The 17,965-nt window shown below is 42.4% G+C and overlaps 1 pseudogene; it reads left to right on the forward strand.

Moving 5' to 3' along the window:
• Positions 1-1,876: 1,876 nt before the first annotated feature.
• LOC127424080 (N-acetyllactosaminide beta-1,3-N-acetylglucosaminyltransferase 3-like) lies at positions 1,877-6,805 on the forward strand (annotated as a pseudogene).
• The last annotated feature ends 11,160 nt before the right edge of the window (positions 6,806-17,965 follow it).

The following is a 17,965-nucleotide window of genomic DNA, read 5'->3' on the forward strand; positions in this document are numbered from 1 at the left end:
CTGTGATACATGATGCATTTTGAGATTGTGTGTGTTTGTTTTGGTATAAGGATACGGTATTAATTTCATTTGTTCAGGTCTTGAAAATTTTTATTTTATTTTATTTTAAAAACTCTGCAGACACTGGCGTTAAACTTTGTCTCGTTTACCATGCTTTCTGGGTGTGACTTTTTTGCCGTGTCATCACCATTCATATCTATACAACCAATGAGTTTATTATTAAATTACTACTAGAGCACAAAATGGAGTGTGGAGGATCAGGGATGGAGCAAGAGGATGGCCAGGGGTGCCACCCCATTGGCCACCCCACTCGCATTTGCCGTTTTGGTCATTTGGGTGTCACTGTAACCACTCCCTTTCATTTTTGTGATTCTAGTCATATCAGAAACCTTATAAAAGCTGTTTTATTCTATATGGGTCAGGGGCAACCTCATGGGGGCTACCATTTTAGAATCACATGACCAGCTGAATACTACTTGCTTAATTTCAGTAAAGTCTTGGTTACTGTCGTAACCTCTGTTCCTTGATGGAGGGAACGAGAAGTTGCGTCGATGTAGTGACACTAGGGGTCGCCCTGGGGTGCCCCAAACACCTCAGATCTTTGAGAAAAGGCCAATGAGAATTGACGAGTGGAATTTGCATGCCCCTCCCCTGGATATATGGGTATAAAAGGAGCTGGCTTGCAACCACTCATTCAGGTTTTGTGCTGAGGAGCCGAGACAGGATCCCGGCCATTTCAGCGGGTAGTACAGCGTTGTGGCAGGGGGGACACAATGTCTCATTCCCTCCATCAGGGAACAGAGGTTACAACAGTAACTGAGACGTTCCCCTTCTGTCACTCACTCTACGTTGTGTAGATGTGCCAGCCGTGGCCTTTTCTCTCAATGTTTTCTCTTCACAGAGTATTCAGTTATTCGACTTTTTCGCTCAATATATGCGCCGGGGAAGGTGTTCTTTTCCTATCCTATTCTTTCAGGGGGAAAAGACCCTGCAGAGACCACATCCTGCCTGGAGGGGAGGTAACATGTGGCAAGCACGTCATGTGGGCTCAGAGCCGCACATGGAAGAGGCGCGGTGGTAGGTCCTGCCTGAAAAGGAGCTCTACAAACACGGGGACCGGGATAGAGAGGGCTGACCGTACTGCGGAAAATACATCACAGGGGGTTACTGGAGTAACCAGCGCCTGTGGAGCACCTACCTCAGTAAGGGCATATTAGCACACGTACTGGTTCGGGCTGTGAATTCCTCTGCTGAATTCGGGAGCCACAGGGCTAGGGAGGAAGGACATCCAGGGTTCAAGGGTTCATGAATTCACATGGGAAAAGAAGTGCACATCTTCACCTCTTTGGAGGGGAAAGGTGCTATATGCAAGCGATACACCCGGCCAGCTGTCCGTATTCCCGAACTTACCTGTTCGTACCTGACAGAACATGGGATGAAACCGGCTCAACCTGGAGATTGTAAAATCTCATGAAGGTATTGGGTGTCACCCAGCCTGCTGCCCTGCAGATGTCTGCTAGAGAGGTGCCATGGGCCAGTGCCCACAAGACTCCTTATGGAGTGTCCTTGCCTGACCTTGCACAGGCTCACTGGGGGGAACACATACTTGCGCATCTGGGCCAAGGGGGGCCCTCGTTGAGAATATCAGAGTGGGCAGTGGGAGGTTTTTCGAGAGGCAAATAGGTCTACTTGTGCTTTGCCGAACCAACTCCAAATCAGCTGGACCACCTGGAGGTGGAGTCTCCACTCTTCCCTGAGCATCACCTGCCGCGACAGCGCATCCGCTGTGGCGTTAAGGTTGCCCGGGATGTGAGTGGCCCACAGCAACCTCAGTCGCTGCTGACTCCATAGGAGGAGACGGCGGGCGAGTTGCAACATGCGACGTGAGCGTAAGCCGCCATGGTGATTTATATACGCTACTGTCGCTGTGTTGTCTGTCCGGACCAACACATGCTTGCCCTGGATCAATGGCAAAAGCCTCCGCAGTGCGAGCAATACTGCCAGCAACTCGAGGCAGTTGATGTGCCAACACAGTCGCGGTCCTGTCCAGGAGCAAGTGGCTGCGTGCCCATTGCACACGGTGCCCCAGCCTCACTTGGAGGCGTCTGTCGTAATGATGACACGCCTGGACACTTGCTGTAGGGGTACTCCTGCCTGTAGAAATGCAAGGTCTGTCCAAGGGCTGAACAAGTGGCGGCAGATCGGCGTGATGGCCATGCGATGTGTGCAATGGCGCCATGCCCATCTCGGGACTCGAGTCTGAAGCCAGTGCTGAAGCGGTCTCATATGCATCAACCCTAGTGGCATGACCGGCGCCGAGGATGCCATATGCCCCAGGAGCCTCTGAAAGTGTTTCAGTGGAACCGCTGTTCTCTGGATGAACGACTTCAGGCAGTTCAGAACCGACCACGTGCGCTCGCTCGTGAGGCGCGCTATCATCGAGACTGAGTCTATCTCCATGCCAAGAAAAGAGATGCTCTGAACCGGGGAGAGCTTGCTCTTTTCCCATTTGACCTGATGCCCTAGCTGGCTGAGGTGCCTGAGAACGAGGTCCCTGTGTGCGCACAGCAACTCTCGAGAATGAGCTAGAATTAGCCAGTCATTGAGGTGGTTGAGTATGCAGATGCCCACTTCCCTTAACAGGGCAAGAGCTGCCTCTGCGACTTTCATGAAGACACGAGGGGACAGGGACAGGCCAAAAGGGAGGACCTTGTACTGATACACCTGGCCGTCGAAAGCAAACTGTAGGAAGGGTCTGTGTTGAGGTAGAACTGAGATGTGAAAGTACTCGTCCTTCAGGTCAACCGCCGCGAACCAATCTTGATGTCGGTCACACGCCAAAATGTGCTTTGGCATCAGCATCTTGAACGGGAGTCTGTGCAAGGCCCGGTTCAGAACTCGCAGGTCCAAGATTGGCCGCAACCCACCGCCTTTCTTCGGTACGATGAAGTAAGGGCTGTAAAACCCTTTCATCATCTGTGGCTGTGAGCGGCGCTCCGAACCCAGGAACCAATCATCTAACCGCGAGGGCTCAGGGGAGGGTGGAAGGTTCCACTCCAACCCGACACATGCGGCGGCCCGGGCAAGCATGGCAGTCATCTCGCCGTCAGCCTCAGACTGGGCGGCCCAACCCGAAGGTGGCAGCCCAGTCGAGTACTCGGTGTCCGACATCGCCAGTATGCTCTCCGATGCAGCGATCGAGCACTCATCCCACTCCAGAGCTCCGAAAGGGACACTAAGCTGGCCCTGGGGCAAGCTGGTCTCCTCTCGGAACTTGCCGGGGGCAAACGAGCGTGCTGGGGAATGGGAGGTCTGCGGGGATTTACCCGGCGGAGCCACGCCCATTGAAGCCCCCAAATCACCTCCAGCGCCAGCCAGGCTGGCCTCATATCCGGAGGTAGAAGGCACGATGCGGGGGGAGGCTAGAGTGGCTTTCCCCCGGAAGAAGGAAAGCCGCGACCGTAACATTGCCATGGTCATATTCTCGCAATGAGGACATGAACCATCCACGAATGCTGCCTCAGTGTGATTACGACCCAGACACGTGAGGCAGCACCCGTGGCCGTCGGAAGCAGAGAGATAGTGACCGCATCCAGGAATCACACAAAGACAGAAAGGCATCTTGAAAAAGACACGTCTTTAAAAAGACTTTCACGTCAATGAGTTTGCTCTAATAGAGAAAATATACTCTTTGCAGGAATATAAACTCTCTTAGCGCTGTCAAAGCGCCCAGGGGCGTAATCTGCACAGATCTGTGCAGAAGGAGAGAAAAGCCACTGGAATGCGCCGTATATCCAACAGCAAACGCTTCTTGGGAGGTGAATGGACCGGTAGTGGAAGACAGCATGCTGACACACAACTGCTTGGCTCCAAAGTAAAAATCTGAATGAGTGGTTGCGAGCCAGCTCCTTTTATACCCGTATGTCCGGGGGAGTGGCATGCAAATTCCACTCGCCATTTCTCATTGGCCTTTTCTCAAAGATCTGAGGTGCTCCCAAGGGTGACCCCCAGTGTCACTACATCGACACATCGAGTGAGTGACAGAAAGTCTTGTTTTTGACACTAACTCTTGGATTAAATTAACCATGGCTGATTGTGACTAGTGAATTTCTACAATGGCATCTGTAACTGAAAACTATTGATTTTGAATGATGTTGTATCCACACTACTAGGTGTCACTGTAAGTCCAAGATGACACAAACAATAAGTTACTGAATGCACCTTTAAAGGAATATTCCGGGTTCAAAACAAGTTCAGCTCAGATGACAGCATTTGTGGCATAATGTTGATTACTACAAAAAACAGTGTTACTATGAATGCAAACTTTAATACAGTGAAAAAGACACTGTATTAGCATAACGTAAAAACATATAAATAAATAAAAATTTTCAACATTCTTTTGAATGTCAAGGTACTAAAATAAAATATATGACGCCATGAATGTACCTTCATATACTATTACTATTATTTTGAATGGCCATGGAAAATGAAACAATGTGATAAAAATTTTACATGGTCGCAAAAAGTAGTCCGTTAATTTACCTGATGAACTTTCACCTTTTGCTGACCCTTTATGCTTCGCATAGCTAATGTGTGCTTCTAAATCACTTGCACCTTTATTAGTAACTGACACATAAGTGCCAGCTTTACATGTCATACATTCTGCTTCCCACGGATCTGGACCTGGATGGGATTATTTTGTACAAATCTTTTGTAAATTTGCACTTTCGTTTGGGCATTGTTTCCACTCGGCTGTCATTTGCTGCTACTGTCAAGCTACTGTTTGATGCCGAACACAACAGCGCTTTGCGCGTTCGCGGATAGATTGACAGGCAGGAATTTGGCCAATAGTTGCTGCAAGTCTCTTATAATCGACCAATTGGTGTGCGAGAAGGTGGGACTTACAAAGAGGGGTTAAAGCAATGCAAATATGCATGCACACACAATGAAGTATTAGACCAGATGCACATCATAATGCAACTAAAGCCAAATCCCGGACATTTTCGCAAATGTAGAAATCCCTGCCGGATGCTTTTTTAAGGTCTGTAAAAGAGGACATGTCCAGGAAAAAGAGGATGCATGGTCACCCTAAGCTAGTTGGATGCTGTGTAAAATGCTGTCGTAAATCTTTTTTAGTCCTCATACTTCAAATGATATGATTTGATACAACTAGCATGCTCCCAGATTTGTGCTGACATATCGATGTCAAAACTGTTTTGTTTTTGTTTTTTCTGCTGTACCTTTGTATTTAGCTAACTATTTTGTGTGCTGTGTCTCATTAAACAGATATTAAGATGAAAATTCAAAGGGTGGAGATGATTGTTGTTCTTCTTATGGGCATTATGTGCTGGGTCATCCTTAGAGTAATTGACCTGAACATAATATGACCTTTGAAAACAACAGCAGTGTCATGATTCACTGTTGTTTGCCTTGTGTTTCTTCCCTGTCATCTGTTCCTCCCAGACTACATTTCCCATAATTCCCTGCCTTCATCACTGCCAGCTGTCCTTGATTGTCCTCACCTGTGTTTCATTAACTCATTAGTCTTTGCGTATATAATGCCCTGTTGTTTGCTTGTTCTTTGTCAGTTGTTTTGTATTTTGAACTCCTGTGTATGACCAGTGCCCTTCGTAGATATTTCCTCATGTTCTTGTTTCCCATCCTGGATGTTTTATTTTGTTCCTGTGTATTTCCATTATTTTGTACTTGTTTATTTCTCATTAAACTCCTTAGGCGCACCTAGACCCAGCTCTCGTGACTTCCTTCCAGATCATTACAAGCAGAGAGTTATATAAAAGACTCTATCACCAAGCTCATTTGCTCTAATCAGCAGCTCTCCAGTCTTTGTCTCCAAGTTGTGTGCAGAATGTGTCTACTTCTAATGTGACTGGATTTTCTACACTGCCAAATCATATCCAAGACTTCTTGCTTTACACACTGTAGGGAGTTTCCCATGCTTCTAGATGTCCCTAATAAGTGTGGAGTCCCCCAGAACCCTGCAGATGTCTTCCTTCTACTGGTCATCAAGAGCTCTCCAGAGAATTATGAAAGATGAGTGGTTCTGCGGAAAACATGGGCTAAAGAATGACAACACAAAGATGTGTGGATCCGTCGAGTCTTCATTACTGGGACCAGTAGAACTGGTTTGGAGAAGCTCAGATTAAATAAAATGCTGAAATTTGAGAACCGTGAGAACCAAGACATTTTACAGTGGGACTTCAATGATTCATTCTTTAATTTCACACTGAAGCAGATCCTGTTCTTACAGTGGATGGATAAATGGTGCCCACATGCCAGGTTTCTTTTAAATGGTGATGATGTTTTTGCCAGCATGTTTAATATGGTGGAGTATCTTCAATGTCTAAAAGACAATGATGGAAATAAACATCTGTTTGTAGGGCAACTCTTGGAGAATGCTAGGCCTATAAGACACCCTGCAAGTTAATACTTCATCCCAGTGCAGGTACAGGAATCTGGTTGGTATCCAACATAATGTAGTGGAGGAGGATTTCTTCTTTCCGGCTTTACAGCCAGAACAATCTACAGTAAGTCTTACAATGTTACTCTGTTGCCTATTGATGATGTTAACATTGGAATGTGCTTGGAAAAAGAAGGTCTCAAACCCATGTCCCACACTGGTGTGAGGATTGATGGTCTGTATTTCCTAAAGGTTGACAAATATCACCCTTGTTATTATAGAGAAGTGCTTTTAGTCCACAGATTTCTTCCACAACAGGTTTTTGGAATGTGGAATGAAATACAAGATCCATATTTACAATGTGGAAAAACGAAATACTTTCTGTAGACCTGACCATACATAGGATGTGTATTGCACTTGTTTTTAAAATTGAAATTTTGAATGATAAATTAGTAACACAGAAGCATTTAGCTGTATCAGTACTACAGTAAGTCAACAACACACCTTTCATATTTGTGTAAGGCTGGCACCAGGATGTCTACACCCAAAAGGCGCCATTTCCGGTAAAAGTCAAAGAGCTCTGCGAGAATCAACATCATAGAACTCTCTCACAAAAGCTGAAATCTACACCTGAATATCACCACATGTGATAAATTGCAAATTGCTTTTGCAATGTTTTACAAAGCTGAAATCTTCACCTGAATATCACCACAGTGTGATAAATTGCAAATCACCTTGCTGCCCCCTCTTCTCTCTCCCCCTTCTCCCCTTCATCAGCTCTGGACCAACACAAAGACACAAGATTTATATGTAAAATATAACAAATACCATGAAAACAAAGAATGCAACTGTATGTGTTTGATATCATTTAAGAGGTCTCTGTGTGATTGGTATAGTGGTCTCTTTCCCATATTGATAAAACTAATGGTAACAGTTATAAGGTCTTTGCCAAATACTGCATAATTCTGGAGGTCTATCCCCCTTCTTGACCTACAATTTAAATGATCTCCTGTATGATAAGTTTAAACCCCAGGAAGTCAAGAACCCATTCACCCCCAAATTCTCATTGTTCAAAGGATAATACCATTTGGTACACAATGTCTATTCTGTCTGGGTATTTAAGGAAAGTTGGCAAGAAGCTCGGGGAATCTGTAGACAGATCTCCCGCACGATCGCTGTGTGTATTTTTCATTTCCAGGTAAATATTCTTAAATTCCTTGATCTCTGAATTGTTGATATTGTATGTGATTGGCTAATGATTTTATTCTTTGAATTGGATTTAGAATTATTTTGTTACCTGGTTAACAAATTATGTTTAAAATTATTCTGATTGACCTTGTGTTATTAACTCTAGTAGATTACGTTAAATCCATAACACCACAAATCTATGCTCAGGTTAGTAACAGGCTAAAATACAGCTTCGGTGGAGCAGAGGGGCACACCAACTGATGTTTTAGAGCTCCGACTAATGCATTGGCATTAGTCATGTATACTTAGACTGTAGAGGCTAATAATGGGTTTTTCCATTTAGAACAGGGTGAGCCTCAACCTCTGATTATTGTAATATTATTTTAACTAAGTGTACATGGGAAACCATGGCATGATTATACAAAGTTACCATTAGAAGTTAAGTTGGTCAGCTTAGTTCTATGGTAATGGTCATGACCTCTGGTTAGCTATAGTCTTACCTTAATTTAGTGTGTTCAGATCTATGGGGACTAGATAATATATTCTAGAATGAGCAAAGTGGAGTACAGCCATCTAGGATATTAGTCACTCGCCTCTGTCTAATGACCAAGACTGACGAATTTGTGATTATGAGATTGTATACCCGGCCAGTGCGAGACTCAAAGTGTTGTAGGAATCCGGATGAACGAGTGTAGAATGTATAGTGTTACATAGAATAATCAAACATTCACCTAAATTTAATGATTAACAAACATCATTTAAACCTTTTTTAATTATTGGAGTCAGATGAAATGAAGTAATACATATAAGGAAATAAATTTAATTTAATTTTGTAGTGTTGCATAAAAGGAAAAACAGTAACACACAGATACCCTTCTACCGCGCCATTAGCTGCCGTCCTTGGACCGGTGGGCGGACCTTACATTTGGACAGGACTAGGATGACCATACGTCATCTTTTTCCCAGACATGTCCTTTTTTTCGGACCTTAAAAAAGCATCCGGCCTGGATTTCTAAATTTATGAAAATGTCCGGGATTCAGCATTAGTTGCATTATGATATGCATCTGGTCTAATACTTCATTGTGTGTGCATGCATATTTGCATTGCTTTAACGCCTCTTTGTAAGTCCCGCCTTCTCGCACACCAATTGGTCGATTATAAGAGGCTTGCAGCAACTATTGTCCAAATTCCTGCCTGTCAATCTCTCCACGAACGCGCAAAGCGCTATTGTGTTCGGCATTAAACAGTTGCTTGACAGTAGCAGCAAATGACAGCCGAGTGGAAACAATGCCCAAACGAAAGTGCAAATTTACAGAAGATTTGCACAAAATATTCCCATGCTTTCGTCCAGGTCGAGTTACGTGGGAAGCAGAATGTATGACATGTAAAGCTGGCACTTATGTGTCAGTTGCTAATAAAGGCGCAAGTAATTTAGAAGCACACATTAGCTCTGCGAAGCATAAAGTGTCAGCAAAAGGTGAAAGTTCATCAGGTAAATTAACAGACTACTTTTTGCGGCCATGTAAAATTTTTATCACATTGTTTCATTTTCCATGGCCATTCAAAACAATAGTAATAGTAAATGAAGGTACACTCATGGCATCAAATATTTTATTTTAGTACATGGACATTCAAAAGAATGTTGGATATTTGTATTTATTTATATATATATATTTATGTTATGCTAATAGAGTGTCTTTTTCACTGTATTAAAGTTTGCATTCATAGTAACACTCTTTTGAAACCCCCTGGCCAAAAAAAAAAAAGGTGTCCTCTTTTTGGAAAACCAGAATATGGTCAGCCTAGGTAGGACAAGGAGCAGCCTCATAGTGTGCTAAAGTAACAGTAGTAGCTCATAGTTTTAGAATTGGGCTAGCTGCACAAAAAATAAACACATCAAAACAAAGTTTTCATACAGTACATTACACCATTACTGCTTAGTGGTTTCAACATGTTCATAAAACTGCTGCAAGCCATTTGATGTCTTTACACCTTGGTCGCTGTCTTCAAATTGTACCTCAAATTGTAAAATTCCAATTGCATATGTTATGTTATCTATGTGTATGTATTTATTGGTGTTTCTTGGCACTATTGCTGTTTGACCTTTGGTGTTTTATCAACGTTTGAGTCTGGAGTGTACAAATGAAAGAGTTTTTAATTGACTAGAAGATAATACTCGTACATTTGTATATTTGAAAAAAAAGATAATCTTCACCATTGTGGTGGATAAATGTGACCTTTGTTGACCACACCTTGTTAAAGCAAACCGTTTGAAGATTAAGATCAGAGCACCCCACAATTTTTATTGTTAGGAATATGCATCAGCATTGTTCTGTTTGAGCTGTGCATTCACCACAAAAGAATAGTTGAAGAATACAAATGAACTGTCATTCAGGATGCACCCGTGGATGTTGGCGTGTCCTAAATTACATCTACTAGCCTGAGAAAACAGCATCCCAAATTTCAAAAAATGTTCATGCACATGGTTTGCTTTCATGCCTTCAGATCAAAAGATTTTTAAGATCATGAGAAACATTTCAGGCAAGTGTTTCAAAAGTTTTGACTGGTAGTTATAAAATATATATATATATATATATATATTTATAAATAATCATACACATTTATACCTATACATCTCTCTCCACTGCCCCTCCCCGAAAGCCCTCCAAAAACACCAAAGAGTTGCCCCATTTCCCAAAGTTACCCAGTCTTCTAAATGGCACTTCCTCAAAAGCCGCCACCCTCCCTATCTCCGTGCACCACTCCTGAAATGGGGCGCTCCAGCCGACCTCCATCCCCTTAAAATAATTTGCCTGCCGATCATTACACTGGTCAGAACCCAATTTTAAATGTGTTTATTCCCCACATCGATGACCGCCCCATCACCCAAAACACAGAGTCTGGTACAAAACTAAATCTGAGCGCCCAATACATCACACAGAAAACTCTGAATCTTCAGCCAAAATTCATGAATCTTAACACACCACCAAACACACCTTCTGATTGGCATCACCAGCAGGTTTAACATTAGAGCAACAATCAAACCCCGAACTCCCCCCCTGAACCAAACAAACAGAAAAAAGAAAAATGTGCGCGTTAACCCTGCACACAACAGTGCCAACTGGTGTCCATCCCTCTAAACTCAAACAGTCTATGTACGCCTACGAGAGCCCCTGCGACACATTTGCCATCGGAATGCTCAAGTTCTGTGTTTCTATACAAATTTTGTGAGACAGAATTACACAACAAATATAATCTATAAAACAAACTCCAGCAATAGGTGGAATAAACATAAAGAACATGTAGATTCATCCACATAACTTTCCCGAAGGTGTTTTCCTGAACAAAACAAACTCCAGCTGCTAGGCAGAACCAGCACAATTTTTTTTTATAATAATAATAAATAAATACAAAATAATAGTAAATGCAAAATAAAAAAAAGCCGCTCATTTCCCACAGACAGTCAAACAAATGTTCAGTGAGCCGGCCCATTCGACTGCTACATGAGTGCAACAAATGACCTAATCACTCCAATGTCTTGCAAGAAATACTCCACAAAACAAACTCCAGCCAATAGGAGGCATAAGCACAAAGAACGTGCAGATTCATCCACAACACTGTCCTGAAGGAGTGTTATTCCACAAAACAAACTCCAGCCACATGCGGAACCAGTACAAAAAGAAACAAAAAAGGCGCTCAGTTCCTCGAACAGTCAAGTGAATGTTCAGTGAGTCAGGCCCACTCGGCTGCGACTTGAGTACCACAAATTAACTTACTCCATTGACTTTATGAAGGACAATGCTTGCTGTGGGCATGTGAATGTTTTGCGGCCATCCTTAGCATCTATTCTCAATTTGGCCAGGAACATCAGTGCAAAAGCGACCTTCCGTTGATGTACGAGTTTCTTGCATTCCTTGAATCGATCACGTTTCTCTCTTGTCGAATTCGCAAAGTCTGGGAACAAGAAAATTCTGTGGTTTTTCCAAGAAAGCCTTCCTTTACACCTCGCCTCACGTAACACAAGATCTTTATCAGATTATCTCAGAAATTTGGCCAGAATTGATCGGGGCCTGTCTCCCTCAGTGGATCACTGAGCCGGAACTCTGCGAGTTTGCTCGATTTTCAGCATTTAGCCTGTTATGTCAAGCAGACTCAGAAAGAGCCCGTCCAGGAATTCCACCATATTCTGACCCTTTGCTCCCTCAGGAATTCCAACAATACAGATGTTATTCCACAGACTACAATTCTCCATATCCTCTAGCTTCTCCCAGACGTGTTCCAAATCCACTTTGGTTGTTAGCAGCTAATTTCCTCTCTGATGACTCCAGATAATCGATCCATTTCTCGACATCCCCCACTCTTGTAACCACCTCAGTGAATTTCATCTCCATGGCAGTGATCCATCGACGTATTACAGCAAGATCCTCCAAGTCAGCAACAACCTTCATCAGCATTGCGGATACGTTCAACAATTCACGCAGAATTTCCTTCACTTCTCCAGCCAAATCGAGTCCCTGGTCCGTGGCCTTGTCAGGGGCATCAGCTTGAACATGTAAGTGTCTTTTTTTTAATATATTAAATGTTTTTTATTGATTCCTATATTAACACATACAAGCAAGAACATATACAAACAGAATCAATACTTAACCCCCTCTATTACTACCCCCCAATCCCCAACCCTACCCAAAACAACATCCCAGTGGTCCCACATAATTATAGATACACATAAACAAATATTAAAAAATAAAATAATTAATAAAATATAATAATTCACAAACATAACCTCTACATCTCTCTCTCCACTGTCCCTCCCCGAGAGCCCTCCAAAAATGCCAAATATTTGCCCCACTTTCCCATAAACAAGTCCAAATTACCCAATCCTCTAGATACCCCTTCTTAAAATGCTGCCACCCTCCCCATCTCTGTACACCACTCTGGAAATGATGGCACTCCGTCAGACTTCCAACCCCTTAAAATGACTTGTCTGCCAATCATAACACTTGTTAAAACCCAATTTTTTTATAAATTTGTCCTCCAAATTTATGACAGCTCCGTCGCCCAAAATACAAAGTCTGGGGCAAAGCAAAACTTGAGTGCCCAAAACATCAAACAAATAGCTCTGCACCTTCATCCAAAAATCTTGAATCTTAACACACCCCCAAAAGGCATGAGTTGTCTCCAACTTCTGATTGACAATACCAGCAGGTGGGTGTGTCTTTAAGACCAAGCCTATATAATCTAGAGGGGGTCCAGTAAAATCTATGTAAAATCTTAAATTGCATTAGGCGAACCCTTGCATCTCTAGATGCAGACTTGACATTTTTTAGAATCCTAGTCCACACTTCTTCCTCCAATACCAAATTCAAATCTTTTTCCCATAATCTCCTGATAGAAGCTAAAGCTCCATCCCCCAGACTCCGAACCAGCAGGTAGTAATACACAGATGCCTCATGACCTTTTCCAAAAGCAGTAATCACCTCTCCCAAAGCATCTGCCGCTTTAGGGGGGTGTGTGCTACTCCCAAAAATATTACAGCGCATGTGGCACAGCTGTAAATACCTATAAAACTGAGATCTGGGAATCCCAAAATGATGACCCAGATTCTCAAAAGATCTCAACACTCCACTCTCATACAGGTCGCCGAGTGTAACAACCCCACCCACAATCCACTCTGACCAACAGAAAGGGGACTTATTGGTACATAATTTTGGGTTCAGCCATATGCTTGAGGCAACATTTAAATAAATGTCCGAATTAAATACTCTGGCCACTCTTGTCTAAATCATGTGCAAATGTGAAATAACGGGGTGTGACTTAACTTCTCCGGTTAGTTTAATAGAAAGAATGGTGAAATAGGGGCAAGGACTTCCTGTTCAATAGAAAACCAGGGAGGGGCTCTCTCAAGTGGAAGTGACCAATGAGCCAAATGCCTGAGAATATAGGCAGGAAAATAAAACAAAATCTTGGGTAAACCTAACCCACCTTTGTCAATCGGCCTATGTAGTTTGTTGAAATGTAGTCTGGGACGTTTACCATTCCAAATGAAGGACTTCGCAATTCTATCAAATTGCTTAAAATAAGAGAGGGGGACATCTACAGGGAGAAACCGTGGCAAGTAGTTGAATTTTGGAATACAGTTCATTTTCATAACATTAATCTTCCCAATCATCGATAAATGAAATGAAGCCCATCTGTCCACATCGTTCAAACTTTTTAATTAAAGGGTCAAAATTAATTCTAACTAAATCAGACAAATTTGCTGGGAATAAAATACCCAAATACTTAATGCCCTGTTTGGGCCACTGAAAGGCGCCCAGCTGAAAGGCTGTTACTGGACAGTACGCAGTCAGAGCTAAAGCTTCGGATTTAGACCAGTTGACTTTGTATCCAGAGAATCTGGAAAAGGAATTAATAATTCTGTGGAGGGCAGGCATAGATCTAGTGGGGTCAGAGATGAATAATAAAATATCATCTGCATAAAGCAGAAGCTTATGCGCCATACCTCCCACCTCCACTCCTGGAAAATCATCCTCCTTTCTTATCACAGCTGCTAATGGTTCCAGGGCAAGACAGAACAATAATGGGGAAAGAGGGCAACCCTGCCGAGTGCCCCTATCCAGAGTAAAATAATCTGAAATTAGTCCATTTGTTTGTACCGCTGCTACAGGGTGTCTATAAAGTAAATTAATCCAACCAATGAATGTACTCCCGAACCCATACATTTCTAAAATCTTAAAAAGATAATCCCATTCTACCATATCAAACGCCTTTTCGGCGTCAAGTGAAATGGCAGCGACCGGAGACTGATGATTCACTACTGACCACATGATATTAATGAAACGCCTGATGTTATCAGAAATGCTGCAGCCCCGAATAAACCCCACCTGATCTATATGTATAAGAGATGTCATAACCTTACTTAAACGATTAGCCAAAATTTTTGACAACACTTTTACATCTAGCTGGATCAGGGAAATTGGACGGTAACTTTTACACACACACGGATATTTGTCCTTTTTAAGAATCAGATGGATCCGGGCTTGTGTCATGGTTGGAGGAAGCTTTCCGTTCTTTAATGATTCTGTATAAACTTCTAACAAAAGTGGAGCCAGTTCTGTAGCTTAAGATCTAAAAAATTCAGCAGCAAAACCATCTGGCCCCAGAGCTTTGCCTGTAGGTAAGGCCTTACTTATCTCATCAAGTTCCTCCAAGGTTATCTCAGAATCAAGACAATTTCTTTGCTCAGTCGTCAGTTTAGGAAGTTTTAATGGTTCCACAAAGTTTCTAATATCTTCATCAGTAGACGAAGATGTAGAACTATAAAGATCAATATAGAATTCTTTAAAAGCATTATTAATATCAGTGGCCGAGGTAAATATTTCACCACCAGCAGATTTCACTGAGGGAATAGTAGAAAAAGAACTCTCTCTGCTTTATATATCTAGCCAAAAGCTTCCCTGCTTTGTCCCCTGACAGTTTTGTATGACTGTCTTGCCCTGAATAACCAAAACTCCACTTTCACAAAATAGCATTATATCTGTATTTCAATCTAGTCAATTCTCTGAGGCCATCAGACGACATTCTGTGCTTCAGCTCTGCCTCTGCACTTTTAATATTCCCTTCCAACTCCACAAGTTCTAGTGCTTTGGATTTTTTGGTGAGAGGCATACTGTATGATCCGATCCCTAAGAACTGCCTTAAGTGCCTCCCAAGCCACATCCACAGAGGATACTGTGGACCAGTTGGTCTCCATATAAACATTGATTTCGGTCTTTAACATTTGTTGGAAATCAGGATTTTGCAAAAGGGATACATTAAAGTGCCAACTATATGATTTCTTTTTCTCTGTATGTGGCAACATCTCCAAACTCACCAGGGCGTGATCTGAGACTAAGATGTTTCCAACTGAGCAATCCACAACAGATGAAATGAGGGACTTAGATATCAAAAATAAATCTATTCTAGAATAAATGTTATGGACTGATGAAAAAAATGTTTAGTCTCTACCAGATGGGTTCAAAAGTCTCCAAATATCTGCAAGACCAAGATTTTTACACATCCTGTGAAGCGTCACTGTCGCTTTAGGGGGCTTACACACTTTTTTGCTTCACTATGATCAAGGACTGAGTCCATCAAAAGATTAAAGTCTCCTCCCAATATTATATCATGAGGGGTGTCAGTGGTTTGCAGTATCCCTTCAAGATCTATAAAAAAGCCCTGATCATCAGCGTTAGGCACATAAATATTATCCAAAATCAATCTTTGCCCCTGAATTTCAGCTAAAACAATAATGACTCTTCCTAATTTATCTTTAATCTGTTTGAGAAATTTGAATTGTAGATGTTTACTTATTAATGAAATGACTCCCCTACTCTTACTTGAGCCAACACTAAAGAAAACATGTTCACCCCATATCTTCCCAAAATTTTTCACATCTTTCCATGTGTTTCTTTCCATGTGTTTCTTGAAGAAACACTATATCATATTTCTTATGTTTAAGAAAAGAAATAACCTTCCTTCTTTTTATAGGGTGCCCCAACCCATTCACATTCCATGTGGAGAGAGACAACTTATTCATATTAAAATTTGACATATTGATATAATAAAAAAACAAAAATTGTGTGTCAAAAACAAGATTACACAGACCACATTCCCCATTAATGCAACAATCAAACCCTGAACTTCCCCCCGAACAAAACATACAGAAAAAAGAAAAACATGCGCATTAACCCTGCGCACGACAGCGCCAACCGGCGTCAATCCCTCTAAACTCAAACAGTCCATGTACGCCTACGAGAGCCCCCGCGACAACTTTGCCATCAGATTGCTCAAGTCCGGTGTTTCTATACAAATTTTGTAAGGCAAAATTACATAACAGAAAATACTTTGTAAAACAGACCCCAGCCAACAGGCAGAATAACAGAAAAAACATGTAGACTCATTCACAGAACCGTCTCGAAGGTGTGATCCTCCGCAAAATAAACTCCAGCTGATATAAAGCCATTCAGTTTCCTCAGACAGACAAACAATGGTTCAGTGAGCCAGCTGTTATGAGTTCAGCGGATGACAATCATTCCAATGTCCCGTAAAAATACTCAGCAAAACAGACTCCAGCCAGCAGGAGGAATAAGCACGAAGAACGAACAGATTTATCCACAGCTGTTCCAAAGGAGTGATATTCAACAGAACAAGCTTCAGCCGCTAGGCGGAGCCAGCACTAAAAACAAAACCAGCATCCCGGTTCCTCGGATGATCAAGAGCCAAACTAACTCGGAGGCCACAAAAAAAAATAAAAAATAAATAAAAATTAAATATTAAAAAATAAAAATACACCATAACTTACTCAGCCCGTCGACTTTATAAAAGACGTCCTTTATGTGAGCATGTAGATATTTTGCGGTCATCCATAGTGTCCATTCTCGATCTGGCCGAGAACTTCAGTGTAAAAAAAGATCTTCCATCAATACAAAAGTTTCTTGGAGTCATGCCACAAAACAAACTCCAGCTGCTAGGCGGAGCCAGCGCAAAAAGAAACAAAAATGGCACCCAGCTTCCTCAGATAATAGAGTCCATGAACCGCGAGTCAGTCCACTAATATAAGAAACATCAAATGGCTTACTCACTCCAATGTATTTATGAAGGAGAGTGCCTGTTTTGGACATGTAAATACTTTGCGACCATTCTTCATTTCTATTCTCAGTTTGGCCGGGAACATCAATGCAAAGGCGATCTTCTGTTGGTGTAAGAGTTTCTTACATTCCTTGAACCGATCACGTTTCTCTCTTGTCGAATTCGCAAAGTCCGGGAACAAGAAAATATTATGGTTCTTCCAAGAAAGCTTTCCTTTGCTCCTCGCCTAGCGCAACACGAGATCTTTATAGGATGATTTCAGTAATTTGACCAGAATCGATCAGGGCCTGTCTCCCTCAGTAGATCTGCACGCCGGGACTCTGTGAGCTCGCTCGATTTCCAGCTTTTGGCCTGTTATGTTGAGCAGACTCGGGAAGAGCTTGTCCACCATATCTTTGCCCTCTTCATGCTCAGGAATTCCAACATTTCGTATGTTATTCCTTCGGCTCATATTAATTCCAAATCTGTTTTGGATGCGGGCGGATTAGCGGATAATTCCCTTTTCAATGACTCAAGATAATCGATTCGTTTTTCAACTTCTGTCACTCTTGTAACCAATTCAGAGAATTTTGTTTCCATCACAGTAATCGATCGACATATTACAGCGAGATCTTCCAAGTCAGCAACAACCTTCATCAGCATTACCGAGATGTTGGACAGTTGACGCTGAATTTCATCTACCGACGTGCCACCCAAATCGAGTCCCTGGCTCGCAGTCCCACCAGAGG

This window comes from Myxocyprinus asiaticus, chromosome 33, assembly GCF_019703515.2.
Source record: "Myxocyprinus asiaticus isolate MX2 ecotype Aquarium Trade chromosome 33, UBuf_Myxa_2, whole genome shotgun sequence".
NCBI classification, from domain to species: Eukaryota; Metazoa; Chordata; class Actinopteri; order Cypriniformes; family Catostomidae; genus Myxocyprinus; species Myxocyprinus asiaticus.